Source organism: Sarcophilus harrisii, chromosome 2 (assembly GCF_902635505.1).
Source record: "Sarcophilus harrisii chromosome 2, mSarHar1.11, whole genome shotgun sequence".
NCBI classification, from domain to species: domain Eukaryota; kingdom Metazoa; phylum Chordata; class Mammalia; order Dasyuromorphia; family Dasyuridae; genus Sarcophilus; species Sarcophilus harrisii.
The window spans coordinates 67,317,880-67,342,983 of record NC_045427.1 but is presented as its reverse complement, the minus strand read 5'-3'; the positions used below and the strand labels follow the sequence as shown (position 1 = coordinate 67,342,983).

Genomic DNA, 25,104 nt, shown 5'->3' with positions numbered 1-25,104 from the left:
TCAAGGGTATGGTGATTCTCCTTCTCCCAAGGCAGCTTCAACTCTGTCTACTCCTACAGAGCAGATCCCTGACATGCCCCCATCAACTCCACCTTCCAGGATGGAAGGAGAAGGAGTAGTGGGAGGGACAATGATACCACCAACATCTCCCCCCCAGCAATCACCCCCTCCTATGACTAGATTGCAAAAGGCAGTACTTAAAGCCACATAAGAAGTGCAGAATTTAGGTGATGTGAGAATAGAAATGTATCCTGTGGTTCAACAATTTAACTCTTCAGGTCAAGAAAGTAGAAGATACACTCCTTTTGATATAGAAATCCTCAAAGACCTGAAAAAGGCTTGCACTCTTTATGGGCTACATCAGCTAATGTTAAGATGTTATTATAGAATTTGGATTATGAAGTCTTAACCTCTAGTGACTGGAAATCTATAGCAAGGGTATACTTAGAATCTGCGCAAAACTTGTTGTGGCTTTCTGAACATAGTGAGCTCTGTAGGATACAAGCCAAACAAAATAGTCATAGTGTAGTTAATACTCCAATCACCTATGACCAACTAACAGGTATAGGTTCTTATGCAGACATTTCAGTACAGATTAATTACTCCATAGCAGCTTATGAGCAAATTGCTGCTAGTGCTATCAAAGCATGGGCTTCTTTCCACAATCAAAACGACAAGCGTGAGGCCTTCACAAAAATTGCACAAGGACCAAATTAACCCTTTGCTGATTTTGTGGGATGTTTGCAGACAACTATCACAAGAACTAATGGTGAAAATTCAGTAACAGATATTTTGATAAGAGAACTTGCTAAAGAAAATGCTAATGAGATTTGTAGAAGTATACTAGGACTGTGCAAGGATGCTCCTTTAGAGGAGATCATAACATGTTGTGCCACAGTGGGCACAAATGCTTTTTATAGCCAGGCTATTATGCAGACTTCCCAAGATCCCAACATGGGAAGAAACGGTCCCTTTTGGCAAAAGACTTCCAGAGAGACTTGTCAATGCTTTCAGTGTGGTAAAGTAGGGCATCTGAAAGCTCAATGTTGGCATAGAGACAGAATGAGAAAACAGGGTGGGAGAACAAGACCCAACACCCCATGTCCAAAATGCAACAGAGGCTTCCATTGGGCCTCATAATGTAGACCAATTCAGGGAAATGGGATGAGAGGCCTGGTCCCAGGACCCCCGGCAAAAAACACTTGGGGCATGATGACAGCCAATGGTGCACCCAGAGAGTGCCTAGAAGTCCCATACCCAGATATGACCAATCAGCCAGGAAGCCATATGATGGGAGAAAGGGATTACACAATCAATCAGCCAGGAAGCAACCTGATGGGAGAAAGGTATTACAATCAGGGAGAATAGAGTTGTATGCAGCCAGGACAACTGATATAGTCCCTGGAGAGGTGAAATCTGTTCCTTTCCAGCCTATGGATCCCTTGCCTCCAGGCACAGTAGGCTTGACCATTTCACCTCCTTTTTGTATGTACAAAATACTGTCCATCCAGACACTGATGTGGGAAACTGGGGAATGTGTAGATAATATCCCAGTCACCAATACAGGTAGACAATGTGTGACATCACCCAGGAGAAGTAGTAGCATCAATTTTACTGATGCAGAATCCTAATAAGCAATCTGGTGATAGTCGCCCAGATTCTGACTCCCAGAAATAAAATCTAGGAATATGCTGGACAGCAGCTGTGACAGCTGACCATCCTATACTCACTATCTATATAAATGGCACACCATTAGAAGGATTGGTAGACACTGGTACAGATTGTACAGTCATTAGAGGTGCCAACTGGCCCAGTCACTGGTCAAAGATTAAGGGAGACACCTACATGTCTGGTGTAGGAGGATCAATAGCAGCTGAAGTTAGTGCTGCCCCTATGAGATGGACTTTTGAAGGTGAAACAGAAGTTTTTACTCCTTTTATAATTGAAAAACCCCCATCAATCTGTGGGGAAGAGACATTTTACAAAAATTAGGGTTAAAAATTAGTATTTTGGTTTTTTTAAGCAGGGCTGCTGTTGAAGGCCTGCCAACACTTTCACCTGTTCCTATCCAATGGAAAACTGATACAACAGTATGGATAGAACAGTGGCCCTTAGGTAGCATTAAAATTCATGCCTTATTAGATATAGTACAGGAGCAACTTGACTAAGGACACTTACAACCTTCTCTAAGTCCTTGGAATTCCCCAGTGTTTGTTGTAAAAAAGAAATCTGGAAAATGAAGGATGTTAACTGATTTAAAAAAGGTAAATGAACAGATGGAAACTATGGGAACTCTTCAGCCTGGACTTCCATCTCCTATTCAATTGCCTAGAGAAAGGCCTCTTTGGATTATAGACATTAAAGATTATTTCTATTCTATCCCTCTAGATAAGGAGGATATGAAAAGATTTGCCTTTTCAGTGCCAAGCATTAATTTAGCTGAGCCCTATAAAAGATATGAATGGATGATTTTGCCACAGGGAATGAAAAACAGTCCTACTATGTGTCAAATGTATGTTGCTGTTGCTCTTACTCCAATAAGAAAAGCATTTCCAAAAGTAATGATATTATATTACATGGATGATATATTGGGATGTGCACCTGAGGAACAAATGTTAGAAGCATGTCTACAAAAAAACCATAGAAACACTAAGGAATTACAAATTGCACATAGCTCCAGAAAAAAAATTGAAAGACATGCTCCTTTTCAATAGTTAGGATATAAAGTATACCCTAAGGTGCTTACAGTACAAAAACTTTCCTTAATAACAGAGAAGCTAAACACCTTAAATGACTTTCAGAAATTAATAAGAGATATCCAATGGATGTGTCCAGTGTTAGGCTTGACTACTATCAATTGCAACCATTATATGACATTTTAACGGGAGACAGTTCTTTAAACTGACCACGTCAGCTTACAAAAGAAGTTCAAGAGACTTTGAGAGAAGTTGAACTGGCTTTATACAATATGGTTGAAAGAGTCACTCAAAATCCCTTGGAAATATCAGTTTTTGCTACAAAAGAGGCACCCATAGCAGTCCTTCATCAAGGAGACAGTGTGATAGAGTGGGTGAACCTCCAGGCACAACCAGAACAAAGCCTCACTCCCTACTCAGTGCTTGTGGCTAGAATTTTATTAAAGGTCAGTAAACGAGCAGTACAATTATCTGGGATAAGACCTGGGAAGATATACACATTTTATACCAATACACAAATTAATGTGTGCTGTGAGACCATCCCAGAGTGGCAAATTTTATTGGCCATAACTCCAAATTCCAGTAAAGATAACCAGACTATTACCTAATTGGCGATGGATTCTTGAAGAGAAGGTTTCTAAAGTTCCTCTTAAAGGACCAACTATTTTTATAGATGCATCTAAACATAATATTTCTGCTGTATACTCTCGTGACTTAACTATAGAGTAGTCAGAACCCCTTTTCAGTCCACTCAGCAGAATGAATTGTATGCTATCATTCTAGATCTTACTTATTATCCAGGAGATAAATATAATATTTGATTTGGCCTATTCAATAGATGTGGTACAAAGAATTGCCACAGCCCAAATAAAATTTGTAGCCTCTAATATATATGAACTCTTCAAGGCACTTCAAGAGCAAGTGAGAAAGCATCCAGGTAAGATTCATATCTTGCATATCCACTTTCATAGTGGATTCCAAGTCCTATTTTTGCTGGTAATTCAAAGGCAGATAGCCTTCTAACTATGCTTGCCAATACTCCTTTATTTCAAGAAGCCCAAGAATCTCATTTTAAATGTCATCAGGCTGCTTGATCTTTATATTTACAATCTGGAATAACAAGAGAGGAAGGTAGGAGCATAGTAAAAGCCTGTACGACTTGCCTTCCTTTCCATGCTCCTAAACTGCCTCCAGGGAAGAACCCTTGTGGTTTGAGACCCAATGAAATTTGGCAAATGGATGTGACCCATTATAAATCTTTTGGTTGTCTGTCTTTTATCCACGTTGTGGTAGACACCTTTTCAGGATTCACTTTTGCAATACCAGCAGCAAAAGAGACAGCCTCAGTGGTCACTGAATTCCTCATACAAGCATTTGCCATTATGGGTGTGCCACAAGCAATAAAAACAGACAATGGTCCTGTTTATACTTCAAAACATTTTGCACACTTTTGTGCACAGTATAAGATTTTACACACCACTGGAATACCCTTTAATCCTCAAGGACAGGGAACAGTAGAGAGGAGAAACAGAGACATTAAGATGCTCCTCCAAAAACAAAAGAAAGGGGGAGCCACAGGTAACCCTAGAGAACTTCTAAATCTAACCCTTTATACTATTAACTTCTTGATTTTTGACAAAGATGCACTGGCTCTGGCAGACAGGTTTTATAACCTACTGGAAGGACAGTGTCCAGTGCGAGCGGCTCCACTATCTTTAGATAATTGCCAAGTGATGTGGAGAGACCTAGAAAGTGGTGAATGGAAGGGACCAGATAGGTTAACTGCTTGGGGGAGAGGGTTTGCTTGTATCTCTACAGATGGAGAAGGGATCAGATGGGTGCCAACGAGCCATATTCGCCTTGTCCATTTGAGAGAGACAGAGCAGACCCTTGAAATGAAGAAGACCCAAGAAACATTGGGTGGTTCCAATACTGACTATGCTCACCATTGAAAGAACCTGGCAGTTATGGTGTTTGACTCATGGACATCAAAAATAGTTGGACTTCAAAACCCCCAGGAATCATTGGATTCTCTGAGACATGGTAAGATCGTTGTAGGACAGTATGTCAATAAACATTTATTAAGTGTCAGAAACTAAATGTAAACACTAGTGATACAAATAAAAATAAAAGATAGTCTCTCTTCTGGAAAAGCCTATAAGCTACTAGGAGATCACAATCTAATGGAATAAACACAAAGGCTGCATCAGTAATGATTTGGGGTAGGTGTCAAGATGAGGTTTAATGATCAAATAGCTCTTGAGCTCAACTTTGGAGGAAACTAGAATTTTTTTTAGAACTTCAGAAGAAGTATCTTTCAGGTTTAAAGGAGTTGGGGGAGTCCCATGTGCTATGTTATGCAATTAGGAGATGCAATGCCATGAACTTGAACAACAAATAGGCCATATTGGCTAAAAATATAGAGTGGATAAAGAAGAATTACATGTAAAAGCTGGGAAAGGTTGCTTGAAAAGGGGCTCTATATTTTCTTCTAAAAGTAAAAGCCAATCACCAAAATTTCTTGAGAAAATGAGTGCCTGAGTCAAACCAGTAACTTAAGACTATCTCAATTTTACAGTTATATGGAGGAAATGTTAGAGATTAGAAGGAATATATACTTAGAGGTCAAATAAAAGAGTACTACACAGTCTCAAAACATTCAGATAATACAGAGGATAAAATTCCAGGATTGGAGTCAAGAAGATTCCTTTTCCTTGTTTCAACTTTGGCCTCAGACATTTACTAGTTGTGTGACCATGGTCAATCACTTAATTTTCTTTACTTCAATTTTCTCATCTATAAAATGAACTGATAAATAAGATGTCAAATCACTCCAGTAGTTTTGCCAAGATTATTACAAAATCTATATACCTGCTTTTCTTGCAACCAGTATCTAACATTATAATATTAATGATAATGACACTGCTGCTGGTGATGTTTATAGCATTTACATAGAATTAGTAGTTATGTAGCTAGTATTCATATAGCACTCTAAAGTTTCCAAAGTGCTTTCCATGTGTAAATTCGTTGGACACAGCAGTCAAACTGATATTTCTTAGTTTTTCATTTTTTTATTTTTAGCTTTGGTTTTTATTTTCTTTTTTTTTTTCTTTTTTGGTGAAGCAATTAGACTTAAGTGACTTGCTTAGGGTCACATAGTGGAAAATGTTAAGTTTCTAAATTTGGTTTGGTCCTTCTAATTCCAAGGCCAGTATTCTATCCAGTGTGCCATCTAGCTGTCCCTCAAATTGACATTTCTATTTTAAAGCTTTTTATTTGCAAAACATATTTACAGGTAATTTTTCAACATTAACTCTTGCATAGCCTTGTACAAAATGCAAACAACACCAATGAGTAAGAATGTTATGCTGTGATCTACAATCCTCTTTCTGGGTGTAAATGGCTCTCTTCATCACAAGATCATTAGAATTGGTCTCAATCATCTCACTGCTGGAAAGAGTTACATTCATCAGACTCAATCATCATATAATATTCATTTTGCCATGTATAATGATCTCCTAGTCCTGCTCATTTCACTCAGCATCAGTTCATGTAAGTCTCTCCAGGCCTCTCTGAAATCATCCTGCTGATCGTTTCTAACAGAACAGTAATATTCCATAACATTTATATACCATAACTTATTTAGCCATTCCCCAACTGATGGGCATCCACTCAATTTCCACTTTCTCACCGCTACGAAAAGTGCTGCCACAAATATCAAATTGGTATTTCTGAAGCAAAATTCTCACAATATCAATCCCTGCTCAAGGAGCTTCAGTGGCTTCCAATTATTTTGTATAGGATCCAATTCTTAATTTATATTATTTTCTAAACTCTTGATTCAGTTTATACATTATTCTATTTTACACACTCTCAATTCTATAGTCAGACTGGATTCCTTGACATTTTCCATGCAATCCATGCCATGTTCTGCCTACATTCCTTCATATAAGCCTAGAATGTTATCCAAACTTATTTGAATCTCTTCATTTTACTTCCTTTTATGTCTCAAGTGCAGTCTCTTCAAGAAGTCTCCTGAAGACTAAATTTAATACCATCTTCCTATCCTTCTTGATATGTTTTGCATATAGTGTTTACATATCTATGACTATGATATATTTCCCATAGTAGAATGTAAACTTATTTAAGATAAGCACACTTTGTTTTTTTTTGTTTGTTTGTTTGTTTTGCTTCATACTCTCAGGGACATGGCACATTGTAGGATCTCAAAAATAGTTATTGATGACTATCTTACTATTGAATCAGGAACCCAGATTTTAAAAAAAAATGTTAAAAGGGGGAATATTTATTGGGTAATTCACATTATATCATGGAACAAATTAAAATTTTTAGTTGCAAAAATGGTTATGATTAGATAATAAGGTCCTAGATTTGTATTAGGTTTTCAATTTTGTTGCAATAACAAAAACTTAAGTGAAAATATTATCTGTATTTATTCTGAAAGGTACTTCAAAATTCATAAGGGGGATAAGTATAGGGAAATATTTAATGATAATATATAATTATATACTTTTGTTGTTGTTCAGTTATTTCTGTTTGTCCAATTCATCTTTTACTCTCTGTGTGAGTATGTGTGTGTGTGTATGTAAAGATACTACACTGGCTTACTATTTCCTTCTTCACCTCATTTTACAGAAGAGGCAAATAGGGCTAAAAGACTTGAGCAGATGTACATAGCAAGTAATTGTCTGAGGCCAGGTTTGAACTGAGGAAGATGAGTCTTCCTGGCCTAAGACTAGGCACCCTATTTACTATACCACCTAGCTAGCACATACAGCACTGTTAAGGATAATGTAATTCTATCAGACTTGAGTTGACTGAAAAAATAACAACTTCTACTTTCTATTTGGAATAAGGCAGTGCCATCTATATTTTAGAGGATTAGTACTAAAAATGGTGTTTTTACATACACAGGTTCCCATAAATCTCATTATGAAACTTTCTCCCCAGAGGTTGTATATTGTATAATAAAATCACCCATTTTCTGTTTGGACCTAATATTGATTTCTGAAAATATTCATAGAGGGTAATGTGTGTCAAACAGAATATGCCCTCAGTAAAGTGAACTAATGACTGGGAAAACCATTGCACGATACCTGAGGAGGGTTATTAGCAGTGCTGGAAACTGAGTATGATGAAAAATTAAATGACTGTCGCTTACAGGTGCAATTTATTATAGAAATTAAAATAAATTTGAAAAGTGACTGGGATGTCATCTATCAGCTCTGAAAGGATTTGTTTTCGATGATTTATTTTGCAGTTGAGAAGTGCCAAGATGCCTTTCCAGGAAAAAATCCAGGGGGTTCCATCTCTAATTGCTTGTGACCTCATTTGTTCTCAGGAGCCAGGATTTTAGCTGCCCTGGGATAAGTTATGGGGGTAGTGTAAGGAATTAAGAGTAGAATAGGAGAAGAAAACATATCTCCAGAGTGAATAACCTAGTCTACAGCAAGTGATTATGAGGGTACACAGATATTTCTATGGAAGATTAAAAACCAATAATACTATAAGTAATAAGCATTTTGAAAAATTAAAATATAATTTGCTTCAATTAGTGGACAGAAGTGTTAGAAGAGGAAGATGAGGAATAAGGGAAAGGGTTGAGGGATATGGATACTGATGACATGACAGAGACTAAGGAAGGTGAGCTATTTGAAAAAGGCAGAATATACATAATCCAGGACATGAGTACTATGACCTTTAGGCATTGCAAGAGAATAAAGATTGAATTTCAGATGCTAGACATTTTTGTGAATTAGTACAGAGATTATGTCAGGCTTTCAGTCATCTTTCCAATTCTTCCATGTAGGACAACTGAGTTATTGCACACATCAGGGTCCTAGGGAGAAAGGGAAGATGGCTAGATGTTTTACAACTGTAACAACAGTCCCCATCTTGGACTATGCTTAATTGCCATTCTTAGCAACCATCTGGAGGCTTTGGATGAACTTGCTCCTTATTATATATGTTTCATCAATGATGAATTTGTGTTGTGTAATATGGGAATACCTTATTTGACTACAGAGATGGAAGAAAAGATAGAAATGTTTGCAGTGGGAGATGACAAGTTCCATCATTACCTGCTAAGCTAGCCTCAATGAATATTGTAATGGGCCAGAACTCTGGAGAAAGATGTTAACTCAGTGGAATTGATAAGACAATGGTTATCTAGTTTAGTATGATGATTAATAGTTCTCTAGTTCAGTATGATTGATTTAATGCTACAACAAATAATGGTTCCCTAGTGGTGTAATGATTGGCTTATACTCAGTATGATGAATTGATTTAATTGTAATAGAGTACGTAAAGTGGGGATAAACTCAGCCGCAAAGAAGACTTGACCAGCCTCATAGGGCTCTCTTGCCTCCATCAGTTCTCCACTAAGACCAAGGACTCAGCTAATATCGAGATCCTCCAGAGAGTCAGTCTGGACACTATATTTTAATCTACCCTGGTGTGGGGGCTCTAGAAGTCAACGGTACATTTTGTCACCCCAACTTGGGGGCTCTAGAAAGCAGGGCATTATATTGAGATCTGCATACTTACTACTTACTGCCTGATTGGTTGAGACTGCTGACAAAGACTGAGAAACTGAAGGAGACAATAAAGACCTTGGACTTTATCGCTGATTATTCTCATGGTGATTATTCTGCTTAAACCAAAGCTGGTCCTAAGAAAAAGAAAGCTAACCAGAACATTACAGAATATATAAAAAAAATCACTTCTCTATCTTTTGTCTTAGAATCATTAAGGATTTTTTTAACCTGTGTCTACTAAACTAATTAAATAAGAAGCAATCGATTCCATCATGTAGGAAAATGTCTCATTCAGGTGTTTTTGATCAATTTGCCAAATATGATGTCATAATGAAAGAGGCATTCAAACTTAAGAGTTGTGGGTAGGATAACAGTTTCCTAAAAGAAGAATTCAGGAAAAGAGAAATCCCATAGAAAGGGCATAGCAGAAATCCCAGTAACATGATTATCATCCTGACACTAAAAATTCTCATTATTAAACTCCTTTCTACCTTCCACAATTTCCCATTACATACTGATATAAGTTCTATAATATATATAATCAGGTCTAATCACATTCTTTTAATACATATGTAATTTTAACTATTTCCAGTGCTTTGTTCACATTTTAAAACTGTCTATAATGCCATAACTCCTTCTTATGTATCCAAATTCTAATTATCCTTTTAGGCTTAAAAAATCAATCCTTGACCATCCTGGTTAAAAGATACATTTTTATTAGCTATTATAATATTTGATATAGCAACCAACATTATTTTAAATATAAATATTGATATCATATTTAGAAACCATCTATTCTTCCCATATCTATCTATGCAAAATCAGAAGAACAATAAACACAATAAAAATAAAAGGAATTTCCCTGAATAAAAGTAAGTAGTTAGGTATTTCATTGTGTCATCTTTCTGCCAGGCATTGTAATAAGTACTGGAGATTCAAAGGAAGGCAAAAAACAATCCTTATCCTCACAGTCTAATGGGCATGCAAATACTTATGTATAAACAAGTTCTATATAGAATAAACAGGAAATAATCAATAGAAAGAAATTGTAGAATTAAGAGATATTGCAAAAATAATTCTTAAAGAATATGGGAATTTAAATGGAACTTAAAGGATGCCAGCAAAGACAGGAAGTGAGATGAAGAGATTATTCTGAGCATGGGGAACAGCCAGTGAAAGTGTCATGAGTTAGGACATGGAATATTTTGTTTGAGGGACTTCAAGGAGACCAGTGCTAATAGTACCTGGCATTATGTAAAGTGTAAAAGAATTGGAAATGTAATGATGATGTATATAGGTTATAAAATGCTTTCAATACCAAACATATCATTTTTTATATTTTATATTAAGAAATAAGTGAAATTTATTAAATTAAATAGGGGAATTTGCTATATAATTCATTATTTCTATCTGTTTCTTCAAACTCATCACTTCATCAGTGAAGTATGGTTAGTCCAGAAATTAAAACTTAACAATTATGTCCACTCCTATTGAACTCATTAATTGATTTGCTTGTTGATTTTTTTCAATGATCATTTATCAAGCTTATTTATTAATGTCTTTATAATTCACATAATAAAAATTTTTGGTAGTTATTTGGAGTTTTTGTGTACACATCATCTTACCACTAAAATTTTAGTTAATAAGAAAGAAGGGATTTTGTCTGCTTCTTAGCAAATGTCTTTGGTTCGTGTCCTTAGGCCTCATGAGGAATTTATTCAATAATATTAAATAACTAGAAGAATGAGTGGATAATTGTTACAGGAGTATTTTTGAAATCTACAAGGGAATGATCAAATTGAGATTCTGGCAGTAGCCTTACCTCTCTAGTGGTAGTATTGGTATAAGAGGAATAGAAATTGAGGTAACAAATAGAAATTCTTTGAGCTATATAATTCAAGAGGAATATCTATAAATAAAGATTTGGGGGCTCTTGAAGGAGAAATGTTTTTAGTTCTGCATCATTACACATGTAGGAATAAAAGGCAGTAGGTGGCAGGTAAGGTGGGAGGCCTTATGTACATGTGTGTGTATGCGTGGGCAGATATGTATACATATAAGAATATGAGTCCCTTGGACAGTAAGGGGACCAAATAAGTCAATACTTAAAGAAATTAATTTAGATTCTTCATCAGAAAGCCAAATACTGAAGCTGAATCTTGACTATTTCCATAAAATAATGAAAATATGAGACTCACTGAAAAATATTTTCGTCATGGAAAAATTGAAGGCAAAAGGAAAAAAGGCAAAAAAATCTATTCATCACATCTTCTGTGATGAATACATAATATCATGAAAACAATAAATATACACTTGCATAGATCTTAAGAGATAATAGAGAATAGAAGGGTCTGTAGTATAATAGTTTATGGGGTCACAAAGAATTAGACATGACTGAACAATTTAACAGCAACAACAATGAATACATATATTGTTCTCATATACATATATAAAATATATTCAATTACTGTATTCATTGGTTTCTGGATCTTTTCTTCAAAATGTGAATGTTCCAAAAAGCATTTCATATGTTAATGTTGTTCCATATCTATTACAATTAAACAAACAAAACATGTAAATTTTTACCTATCCAGGACATCAATGATCATCTCTCAGGGATTATAGCTTCTTTTGAATGATGACAATATCAATCTCTTAAAATCAACAGAAAGTCCACCAATTTTTCTATTGAATTCCATTCAATTTTAGTAGTAGCCAATTAAAGCCCAATTAAAAGCAGTTTCTTCTCTCCTAATTTAATTAATCCTTCTTCTATCAATAGCTTTCATTAATTTCAATTACTTTCAATAAACTTTCAATTAAATCCTTTTATCACTAATTCTTTTCCATAAATTTTAATCAGCTTCCGAATGCATTTGATGGTCCTACATGATGGTATACATGATGTCACAGTGCCTTTTTTCACTCAAGGGAACAGATATTTGGAGTAATTTATACTATTTACATCAATGTGGCACATTCAGGGCCATAGAGAAGAGCAAGAGTCAATATTATCAGGTACCTAAAATAAATAGAAAGCAACAAGATTTTTTAACAGTTTTTGTACAATTCTGCCATACCAGAAATGTTGTTATGGAATATATAGAAACAATAAATATAAAAACCCACCCCATTTGAAGATGGACTGAACATGCTTTTCTAATTATCAAATCAATTCTGAAACATTTTAATATTTTTTCGCCATTCTTTCCCCTATTTTCTACTTGATTAAAATTGGTTCAGTTAAACGCATAGAAAAAGACATAAAAATCCAATAATTATTTTTATTAAGACAAAACCAAACAAAAATGAAAATCAAATGAGTAAATTGGTCCTGATCCCATCCTGGCATTTGGAACTCAATATATATGCTATGTGGAAAACATCTAACTTATTTCTGAGAAATTGATAAAATAATAATCAGAACTTGGAAAAAGATATATAGACCAGAAATGGCCATTCACTAAATTAACCTTTGTTTAGGCTTTGGGGCAGGCATTAGTGGGGAGAAGAAAAAGAAGAAAGAGGAGGAGAATTGGAGGAGGAGGAAGAAGAAGAGAAGAATTATAGAACCCATGTAAATATTAGAGATAATTTATTCATACCTGAGAATTGATCTTCTATAAAAATGGCTTCCAAACTTTTTGATGATCCCCCCAAAAAAATTTGACTCCATGATTTTCACAATGGATCAGTAATTGTTTATATTATACAACTTATAAATATGAATTTTTAAATGTCTTCAAAAACTAAAAAGGGAATTAATTCCAGAATTGATAAGGAGACTGTAATATTTCTTGGATGAGGAGGAACATGATCAGAACTATTAAATTTAGAAAACCCATTTTTGTAGCTTTGTGTAGGATGGATAGCAATGAATAGAATGATGTTGAAATAGTTTAGATAACCTTATGATGGATTCAACTGGGCTTGCAGATATGCATGTAAAAAAAAAGAGGATGTCATATAATAGACTGCAGAATTTGAATTAACAAGATCTACAAATTGATTGGATATCTATATGCAGGGAAATTAGAAGTCAAAAATCATACCAAGATTGTAAAATCCCAGCTGATTAAAAGCATGTTTGTGTCATTCAAAGAAAGAAGGGTATTTAAAAGTGGGATAACTTTGAGAAAGAAGATAATTATTTTGGTTCTAAACATTTTGGATTTGAGATATGGAAACATAATATTCATAATGAGCTATTAGTGATGTGAAATCTGGGGACATATTAAGATTGGTTACAAAAATCAGTGATCATAGATTAGAATGGAATGAAAAGCATTCCTTAAGGGTTTAGACTCCATGATATGAATGAAGCAAGTATAGAATAACTATGAAGACAAATATAATAAACAAGCAAAACAGTTGCTGCCCACAGAGAGCTTTCATTTAAATAGAAGTGGACAAAGCGCGTAAGGGAATGCTAGCCACAAAGTAGCATTTGGTAATATTGATTTCATTATTTTTCTCCAAACTAGGGTTGGAAAACAGAAAGTTAATGGAAGATATAAAGATGTCAAAAGAGTGACATGATAAGTGTGAGTTTTTTGTTTAATAAGACTGATGCACACCAATAAAAATCCCAAGGTCTCAGGATGGAGTTTAGAGTATTAGAGATGACAAAAATTAAGCCCCTAGGATCTGATGAAAGCAAATAATTAAACCCATAAGATCTGATAAAGTCACCAAGTGAGAAAATCTGCAGAGAGAGCAAAGCCTTAAGGAAATGGAGTGGGATATAAATGATACTCCAGAAAATGAGACTCAAAAATTTTTCAATGTTTTGGGAAAAAAAGACAAATTGTTTAGAGGGAGAGGATCTAGCAGATGGGGATAATCAATTGTATTGAATGCTGCAGAGGTTAAGAGGGATGAAAATTGAGAAAAGACCATTAGATTTAACAATTAAGATATAGTTGTTATCTTTAAAGATACCAAGTTTGGTTGATATGATTAACATGGACAAGGAGACATGAGTAATGAGGGGTTTAAGGACCTGGGAGAATTGAAGAATGATGTTGTTCTCCACAAATACAGGAAACTTCAAAAAAAGGATGGATTATTTGAAGGGGTAAATGCTATGGAGGAATATTTATGTCTATTCTAGTCAAAATTTTCTATTGAAAATGAAAAGGACATATATATGTATATGTATATATATACATATATATATATATATATATATATATATATATATATATATACGAGAAAAAAAGAATAATGGCTTATTCATTGGCTATTGTAGAATATAAGTCCAACTGCTGTGGCCCAGGAGCAAAAGCAGCAACAAGAACAACAATATATGGATTATATGGAAAATAATGAAACAATAGAGATTTTGTATAAGTGGAGTACTAATAAATTTCCCTTTATAATAATGAGAACCTGCGGATGAATAGGTTATAATTCCTCTATGTATCCTCCTCTTCATTTACCTCACAAGATATAGCATTGAAAGAGTAAAATAAGGTGAAATAAGACAGCATTAAAGAGAGTGGTTTCTCTGTGTAGAAATAAGTGAATTATTGCTGGGGTAGGAGAGAGGATGGATTTAAATTTGTTTTTCACTAAGGTCAAATAACAGTCCCCTTCCAGAGTTACTCACATCTCCCACCACCAAATCTTTACTTATAAATATTTAATTATAGCTAACTTAGTGAACTTCAATATTTCCCTATTTCATCTAAGATCAAATAAAGCCCTTTAAACTAGCCTTCCAACCTGTCTAGTCTTCTCACACGTTATATTTCACCATATACTCTATGATCCAGTGACTTCTTTGCTGTTCTGTACTTTTTTTCAATGATTGACTCATTAGATTGTGAAGTTATAGAGGGCAGGTATTGTGTTTTAAACTTCTCTGTATCCTCAGTTCTTCATATAGTGCATGGGATCTAATAGAAACTTACTGTTTCTTGACTATCATCTCAATTAACCCGTTCCAGTTGAAGATTGGTATAATTTTTGGGAAGTTATTTTGTTTTGTTTTGTTGTTTTGTTTTGTTTTCTATCTATATAGAGCTCAAATCTGCCTCTCAAATATTCCTTCCCATTGATCTTATTTGGTTCCTCTGGAATTAATAAAAAGAAGCAAGATTATTTTCCCCTCCATATAAATTTTTTTCAAGTATTTAAAGATAGCTATTCATATTGCTTTACTCTCAAAACATGACTTCTCCAGGCTAAATATCCCTAAATCCTTCAACTAATACTCATATGGAATTAAACTCTACTTGTCTCATTAATTTTTTTTTTTACTGTCATTTAGATATATTCCATTTTTTCCCTATTTTTCTCATTATTCATTTCTCATAACTGAACACAAAATTCTGGATGTGATTTTGCAAAAACTATACTGTTTTTTCTTCCTTGTTCTGGTCACTGCTAATGTTTTTAAAAGCCAATAAAGGTCCTACTGCACAGAATTGGATGCCATGTCATACTATTGAGTAACACTGGCTTCTTAGTTTCAAAAAAAATTCTAAGATCTTATTCTTATGAAGATTGATGTTAAATTCTTAATAGCTAACATTTACATATAAATCTATATTCATTATTATTGTTCTGTAAGAAATGACCAACAGGATGAATACAGAGAGGCTTGGAGAGACTTACATGAACTGATGCTAAGTGAAATGAGCAGAACCAGGAGATCATTATATACGTCAACAACGATACTGTATGAAGATGTATTCTGATGGAAGTGGATTTCTTTGACAAAGAGACCTAACTCAGTTTCAATTGATCAATGATGGACAGAAGCAGCTACACCCAAAGAAAGAACACTGGGAAATGAATGTAAACTGTTTGCATTTTTTGTTTTTCTTCCTGGGTTATTTCTACCTTCTGAATCCAATTCTCCCTGTTCAACAAGAGAATTGTTTGGTTCTGCACACATATATTGTATCTATGATATACTGTGACATATTTAACATATATAGGACTGCTAGCCATCTAGGGGAAAGGGTGGAGGGAGAGAGGGGAAAAATCAGAAAAGAAGTGAGTGCAAGGGATAATGTTGTAAAAAATTACCCTAGCATGGGTTCTGTCAATAAAAAGTTATTATTTTAAAAAAAAGGAATAAATGGAATTCACCTGTTTCCAAAAAAAGAAATCTATATTCATTTTGTCATTTGTGAGATACATAAGGAAAGCATTTTTATCTTCATTTTTAACAGGAGAAATATAATGAACTTAATTTTCTGCAACTGGAGAGCTCATAGTAGAACTTGAAAACAGCTCTTTTGACTTAAGATTTGGCCCTAGAGAATGTTTTCTTGAGGGAAAAGGTATGTTGATTAGATCAAAATAAAAAAAAAAAAAAAGGAAGGAAGGAAGGAAGAGGGACAATAGGTGAGACAGTAGATAGAGCTTCAGGTCTTATGTCAGGAAGAGTCATTTCCCTAAATTTAAATCAGACTTCATTCTGACATTGGGTAAATCACTTAATCCCATTTGTGTCCTTTTCCTCATCTCTAATATGAGGTAGGGAAGGAAATGGTAAAACACTTCAGTATTGTCACAAGAGAACTACAAATAGACTCATGGAAAGTTAGACACAATAAAAAATAACTGAACAACAAAGGAATGAAAGGGATAACAAATCCAATCCCAAAGCCTATTGGTATGGGACTTTCTCCTTATTAGTAGAGATCAATGTCTTGCAACTGTTAAAAATAAGTCATAGCTGGTAAGTATGAGAGAAAGGGGATATTTTAAGTTTCTTCATACCATCTTCAGACACTCTTTAGATCTCTGAGTTCAAGAGTCATTTGAGTCTCATCCACTTTGACAGAAATTTTTGGCTTCTAGTTTAAAGAGAGAAGTTGGAAGATGTCAAATCCACTTCAGGTTACTAATGCAAAAGACTCAGAGAAGAAGCCAACATGAGAGAAGTTGGCATTCTCCATTATATCTCTATCACTAGCTTGCTATTGTAAAGACTTCAGGAAACTTCAGAGATTCAGGATTCATTCTCCTTCCCTCTCTCTCTCTGTTTCTTTCTCTCTGTCTCTCTCTCTACCTTTCTCTGTCTGTTTCTATATCTAACTCTCTCTCTTTCTGTCTTTGTCTCTGTGTTCCGATTTTTTCTCCCTACCTTCTCTCCATCCCTCTTCCCCTAGACAGCAAGTAATCCAATACAGGTTAAACATGTGCAATTATTCCAAACATATTTCCCCATTTATCAAGCTGCACAAAAAAAAAAATCAAATCAGAAAAGCAAAAAAATAAATGAGAAAGAAAACAAAAACAAAATTCAAGCAAACAACAATAAAAAAGTACCCTGAATCACCTCATTGCTGAAAAAAGCCCATCACAATTGATCATCACATTATCTTGCTGTTTACATATAAAATGATCTCCGGTTCTGCTCAATTCACTCAGCATCAGTTCATATAAGTCTCTCCAGGTCTTTCTGAAATCATCCTGCTGATCATTTCTTATAGAACAATTAAAATTCCATAACATTCATATACCATAACTTACTCAGCCATTCTATAATTCATGGGCATTCATTCAATTTTCAGTTCCTTGCCACTATGAAAAAGAGCCGTTGCAAACATTTTTGCACATGTGGATCCTTTTCCCTCCTTTATGATCTCTTTGGGATGCAGACCCAGTAGTCTCTCTCTTTTCTTTAAACTGGAAAACCTCATTCCCAAAGAATGACCACCATTATTCTCTATTTACCACTTACATATTCTCATAAGTATACATTCTCTAATTTTTATTTTGCTACCTGTTCTATTATTGAAGACTGACATTTGGTGAGAGAAAAGACTGGGAAACAAAACTTGGTGGCCTCCTTTTTCCATTAAAGAAACAGCCATCAAATGTTAGCTTGAACCTAAAAACCATATCCCCTAAACTATTAATATTTAAAGGAAGATGTAGATATTCTGTTATCTGAGGGAGACAGAGGGTACAGATTTCTGACTCTGAGCTTTTATTTTCCCTCTTGGCAGGAATGAAAGTCTTCCTAAAAGAAGAGAATGGGAGAAGAGGCTAAAGGTATCTTTTCTGTCTCCCTTCAAGTCATGTGATACCTCCATGCTACATGTGGTAGTATAGCCTTCATAATGGAAATAAATAGGAAGGTAAAAAGGAAGGAAGGAAGAAAGAAAGAAAGAAAGAAAGAAAGGATGAGAGGAAGAAAGAGAGAGTAGGGAAAATGAGAGGATGGGAAGGGAGAGACAATGGAATGGAGGGAGAGAGGAAGGGAAGAAGGAAGGAAGGAAGGAAGAAAGGAAAGAAAGAAAGAAATAATCCTCTTCCAGAACTTGAAGGTTTCACTCTCTTCTTCCCTATCTGAAACACACACCCATGATTTAGTCTCATATGAGAACTTTGTATAAACTCAGTCAGAGTTCAATTTCTCTCTGTCTCTCTCTACCTCCCTCTCTCTGTTTCTATATCTATATAATTTTAACACTGAATTTCTTTTTGATATTTTATCCCTATTGCTTAAATGTATGCAATCATATATTATAAGCTATAAAAGTAATTCAAGTCCTTTTAGTCCAACTGTCATAAAGTTGAGAACTGTTGGAAGTTTAATCATGTATGAAAGATCCATGCAGATGGGATGAAACATGAGCTTCCTGACCCCTTCTCTGTCTTGGTATCTGATAATGGAATAGTTTCAATATTTTCTATTAAAAGAAAAAAATGAATCCATATTGATCTATATCCTCTTCAAAGTATCCTTTGAGAAAATCATATCTGTGTACGGAAGAATTACCAATCATGGCAGAACTCTAATGATTTGTTTCAGATGAAATATTAGGACAGCATCAAGTTATACTGCACTCTAGGGGCAATACCATTGTCTCATTTTCCTTTCTTTTCATGTCAGATGAATGTTATTATTCAAAACTTTATTACCATTAGCATTGGGGGATAAATTATGTTGTATGCAATGTGGCTATGTGCAATAATAATAAAATTTTACCCTCAAGCTCTAATTTGGGGTCAGTTAAGGAAACTTTTACAAATAATATAGCATTTGTTCTATTAATATTCTATAATCTGTGATAGATCGCCTTGGACTGCAGTCTGGCTTTCACATTTACTAGTTGCATGACTGTGGGTCAAATCACTCCAACTCTCTACAGTATCAATTTCTTTATCTGTAAGATAGGAGATAACAATACCTGTCTAAGTTGTCTCACTGGGTTGTTTTCAGGGTCATGCAGCAGTCTATATGGCACCCCTCTCACACATGTGCAAAGTTAGGCTATGCTGACTGTGACAGCAAATAGAAGGTATTCCCTGATCCAATGACCAGGCCAAATTGTCTATCTGAAACAGAAAAAAAATGAAAAATATAAACAAACTGTTCCCAAGTGCCTCCAAGAAACAAGATTTACCCAGATTATTTCTATTCTAGCACTCCTTCTTTTTCTGTATGTATCTTTCTCTGCTTTTACCTCTGTAAATGTCTCTATCAGTCTCTATATCTTTCTCTTTGGTTGTCTATGTCTGTCTATCTTTACCTTGCTAGTTCTCTATCTCTCCTCATCTCTCTGTCTTTCAATATAGGTTTATGAATGTCTCTCTCTCTCTCTGCCTCCCTCTCTCTCTCTCTCTCTCTCTCTCTCTCTGTGTGTGTGTGTGTGTGTGTGTGTGTGTGTGCATGTGTTTCTCTCTAAATCTTCCTATCCCTGTCTGTCTCTCTCTCTGTCTCTCTCTGTCCCTCTCTGTCTCGCTCTCTTTTTTTGGCTTTGTCTTCCTCTGTCTCTGTGTCTCTCTGTCTCTGTGATTCTCTGTGTCTGTCTCTCCCTTTCTATTTCTTTCTCTCTGTCTTTGTCTTCATCCCTCTTTGTCTCTCTCTGTCTGTCTGTCTGTTTGTCTCTGTCTGTCTGTCTGTCCACTCCTCTCTCTCTCTCTCTCTCTCTCTCTCTCTCCCCCCCCTCTCTTTCCTTCTCTCATTATGAATCAATGAGTGGCCATTTTCTCTTTAGTCTCTGATGTAGTCTCTACCTTTTCAACTGCATCACCAGGGCTCTACCTAAAAATTACTTCCTTCCAATGGCCATCTTATTATTGTAGTCAGTCCAAAATAAAGAATATTATACACACACACACACACACACACACACATACACACACACACACACACACATATATATATATATATATATATATATATATATATATATATATATATATTAGGTTTAAAAGTGCTTCTCTCAATCTTTGCTAGTACAGGGTAAATGGAGATTTGCACCTCAAGATCCCTTGAGACACTGGAAATTGATGGACTTCCAAAATTTCATGAAAAATCTGCCTCTTGGTGAACACCAACTGCCTGATTTTCCACTGCTATGAACTGTAGTAAGTCCATTACCACTACTACTTCCTCTCCAAATGACATAGTGAATAGAGTACAAGACCTTGTATTAAAAACACTTGAATTCAAATCTGGCTGCTAATGTACTTGCTGTATGACTGTGAAAGTCTTTTCATCTCTATCTACCTTAATTTACTCAACTGTAAAATGAAGATGATAGCACCTACCTCTTATAATTATTGTTCATCTCAAATGAGTTAATAATTGTAATAAATGTAAAATGTTTATAATAAGGACAGACACACTAAACAGGTGATTAATAAATGCTGGTTAGCTAGGTGGAACAGTGGATAGATCACTGAACTGCAGTCAAGAAAACTTATCTTTCTAAATTAAAACCTGACCTCAGATACTTCTAGGGGACTTAATAACAATTTGTAAAATTATCATGTTTAGTCATCAAAATAGCTTCTTGTTGCCATACAGCAGGTAAAATTTGTATTCCAATGGAATATTTATTGTCTTGTTGTATGGTTAGGATTTAAATGGTCAGGGTAGAAGTCTGCTTAAGCCTGACAATGATAATTGGACTGCAAAAATGATTTCTTTCTTTGTGCTATGCACCTTATCAGGACTTTCATTCAAATAGCACAATACAATTTCCAATCAGAAGAAATTTTATTCTTTCCCATTTGAACCAAAATCAAAGTTAATTTTCCAAATCTTTCAAAGTTAATTTTCCAAATCTTTTTTCTAATTAATATCACTACTAGTATTTAATTTCCCTATAAATTTTATGGAAACATTTAATCCATATGTTTCTTAATCTAATCCAATTTATCACTTTATGGGTAACAGAAGCTTAAAGTCAGGACTAATTTTTGACTGAAGCTCTCTGAGTCTTTTAATTAACATTTTAAAACTTTTTTCCCACTTAGAGCAGGAAGTTATGTTTGCCAAAGTTAAAACCAAACACCAAAAGGTTAGTGTTTTGTCTGGAATTTAGAATACATGAATTTTAAGTGAATTTTTAATTTGGTCAAAATAAGCCTTCTTATCCCTTGAGAAAAGAAGTCAGTATGAGAACATTTGCTATATAAATGTAAGCTGCTATTATTGTTATTAGGCAACTTTCTACTAATAAGGATATGAAAGAACCATAGATATTAGAGACTCAATTTGTATAATAATCATTTTAAAAGCTAATTATCAGTCTTTAAGTCTCTTATTTAGCTGAGCAAGCACTTTTATATGGAGGAACTGTGGTGTGATGGGCAGAGTACTAAGTATGAAATAAAAATGCATGAGAACAATTTATGCCTTTATCATATATTATATCTGTGACTCATCCAATCACGTAGTCTCTTGCAGCATTATTTTCCTTATCTATGAAATGGGAACAATAATAGCATAGAATTCATAAGCTTGTTCTGAAAGTTGTGTGAGAAAATGTACATAAATTTTTAAATCTTAGTGTTATATAAATACAAATCTAATGTTTATATACTTGAGGACTTTAACAGCTCATTCATTTCATGTTTATAATGTTTTAAGATATTATTAAACATTAGTTAAGATCCTTTTCTAAGGTTGGGTAAAGTCCACTCATCTTGAACCCCCAAATCATTTCCCATCTAAACAAAAAATTACTTTGAGAACTTTCCACCAAGCTTCAGAAAACCTGTTATTAGGGAAACTTCATATTCCTGCAAGATTGAATCAGCCTTTGTACTCATCATGACTCTCTGCCTCTCTGATTGGAGAATGGAACAATAAATTCGAAATACACCATAAAAGAAGAGATCTCTATGTAGACATCTCATTATTTTCTACCTTGGTTATAATGTTCAGGCTAGCTTTCTAGAGGTCCTTCAGGTGTCCACTTTAGGTAGAGAAGCGATGAATGCACAAGAGCCACCAGGAAGCTGGTCCAAAATGGAATGAATCATTTTCAGTCCTTCTCAGCCCTTATATACCTTACTACAACTACATCATTACAGCATGCTGAATATGTGTGAACTAGAGAACTATTGTATCACCACACTAAATACTAAGTGTATATGCGAACTAAAGAACCATTATATCATCAATTACACTGAGTTAACACCTTGTTTCAAGTATACTTCTCCAGAGTTTCAGCCCTCTACATCTCCAGCTTTCTTTTGTTTTAGAACACAGGTAGTCACACCCTCCCTGACATCTCAAGAAGAGAGGTGAAAACACCAAAAGAAAAGGTGATCACACCCTCCCTGACTTCTCAGGAAGTTGAAAACACCAAAGCAGATATTATTACCAGAGTTCCTCTGGACTGAAGAGTCTTACTTGAAACAGGTATACATAAATCCATCAGCATGGAAGGTATTACACAAGCACATAGCAACACAGACTAGTAGTGATGTAACAAACAACATGAGTCAACATGAGGAGTTATACATGTTCTTAATTCCTAGAAGTAGAGTATATAAATAACAATCAACACCTGCTTCAACAGCCAAAATATAGTCTTGGTTTTGACCAATCTATTGGCTATTACTTCATGTGTCAGGGAATCCAATGATTCCTGCAAGTTTTGAAATACTACAACAGTCTTATTAATAATTTTTGATGTTCATGAGTCACTTGCCGTAACTGCCATGCACTATCAGTTGTGGGCACAGTCAGCGATGGAACCACCTTCTGTTTCTTGGGTCTTCTCCTTTGTGTCAAGGATCTGTTCCATCTCTCTCCAATGGACAAGACGAATATAGCTCGGTGGCACCCTTCTGATTCCTTCTTCATCTGTAGAGATATAAGCAAACCTCCCCCAAACAGTTAACCTATCTGGTCCCTTTCATTTACCATTTTCTGAATCTCTCCATATCACCTGGCAATTATCTAAAGACAGTGGAGCTGTTCACACTGGACACTGCCCTTCCAGTGGGTTGTAAAACCTGTCTGGCAGAGCCAGTGCATCTTTGTCAAAAATCAAAATGTTAATAGTGTAAAGAGCTAAATTTAGAAGTTCTCTTGGGTTACCTGTGGTTCCCTCTCTCTTTTATTCATTTATTTTTTTTATTTTGGAGGAGTGTCTTGATATCTCCGTTTCTCCTCTCTACTATTGTCTGTCCTTGAGAATTAAAGAATATGCCAGTGGTGTGTAAAATCTGATACTATGCACAAAAGTGTGCAAAATGTTTAGAAATATATGCAGGTCCATTATTTGGTTTTATTGCTTGTGGTACACCCATAATTGCAAAATCTTATATAAGGAATTCAGTGACCACTTGGGCTGTCTCTTTTGCTGCTGGTATTGCAAAAGTGAATCTTGAAAAAGTGTCTACCACAAGATGGATAAAAGACAGATGACCAAAAGATTTATAATGGGTCACATCCATTTGCCAAATTTCATGAGGTCTTAAACCACGAGGGTTCTTCCCTGGAGGGAGCATAGGAGTGTGGAAAGGAAGGCAAGAAGTACAGGCTTTTACTATGCTCCTAACTTCCTCTTTTGTTATCCCAAATTGCAAAGTAAAGCTCTAGCAGCCCCATGATATTTACAATAAGATTCTTGGGCCGCCTGAAATAAAGGAGTATCAGTGTATTATTTTAGCATTTCTCTGACTTCTCCACTATGCTCCCACTTTGGATACTTCCCTTTCTTCCTTCTTTCAGTTCCTTTTTGTGTACTCTCTTCTAATTGGATTATGAGCTCCTTGAGGATGAGAACTATCTTTCTGTGTTTGTGTTTGTGTGTGTGTGTGTGTTTGTGTGTGTGTGTGTGTTTGTATTTCCAGCCCTTAGTACAATGCCAGGCACAAAGTAGACACTAATAGCTAAGTGACTATTATTAACTATTGGTTTCAAAAGATAAAAAGAAAAAAAAATCATAGCTAGACATATTATCTATAAGTAATACATTTCACATCTTTGACCTTCAGTTTGTTCATCTATGAAATTAGGATGAAGAAAAATATGTTCCCTCCTTTGTATGGTCCTTGTGAAGAAGGCATTATGGAAATGTTAGTGATACTTATTTGAGAAGAGCTGCATGTCATTACCTTTGTGAGTACTGTCATTTAATTTTAGAACAATTAGATCCCTTCTCATTTCTACCTCACTCCTCTACCATATAAGAGATGTCTTTTGATTTGAAACACAAGGAAGTGATGGGATCATTCTAATACAAAGGAGAATAATTTATAAGGAGTGTAATGGGACTAAGTGAGGTGAATGATCCTCTGTACTGTGATGTGTTGGATTATAGTTTACAAAATGCCTTGCTGTAATCAGGAAAACACTTCTTTCCTTCACATACCAGCCCTGTACTCCAAAGTAATAGCAATTGCAGGGAGCATAATCATCTTTTTAGTTTAAGCAATCATACTTGTGTGGAATCATGGAGCCCAACATGATATAACAAAATGTAATAATGCACTAACATTGAAAATAGAACAAATTAATTTGGGATTTGCAATTTACCACAATTCAACTAGCACTATTACTTTAATAGTGGATATTCAATTTGAATTTTACAAAATTTTAGAAAAAAGGGTTGAGTGTCAACTCAAAATCA

General features: G+C 35.0%; 1 long non-coding RNA gene across 1 annotated transcript in view; it reads right to left on the bottom strand.

The window, feature by feature from the left end:
* LOC116421092 overlaps positions 1–22,919 on the bottom strand; it is a 42,661-nt gene extending 19,742 nt beyond the window's left edge. Inside the window, exons 1-2 of the long non-coding RNA XR_004231409.1 lie at positions 22,846–22,919; positions 19,414–19,561 (exon numbers count right to left, since the gene is read on the bottom strand). This is a non-coding gene — a long non-coding RNA (uncharacterized LOC116421092). The remainder of the gene's footprint in view (positions 1–19,413; positions 19,562–22,845) is intronic.
* Positions 22,920–25,104: the final 2,185 nt, after the last annotated feature.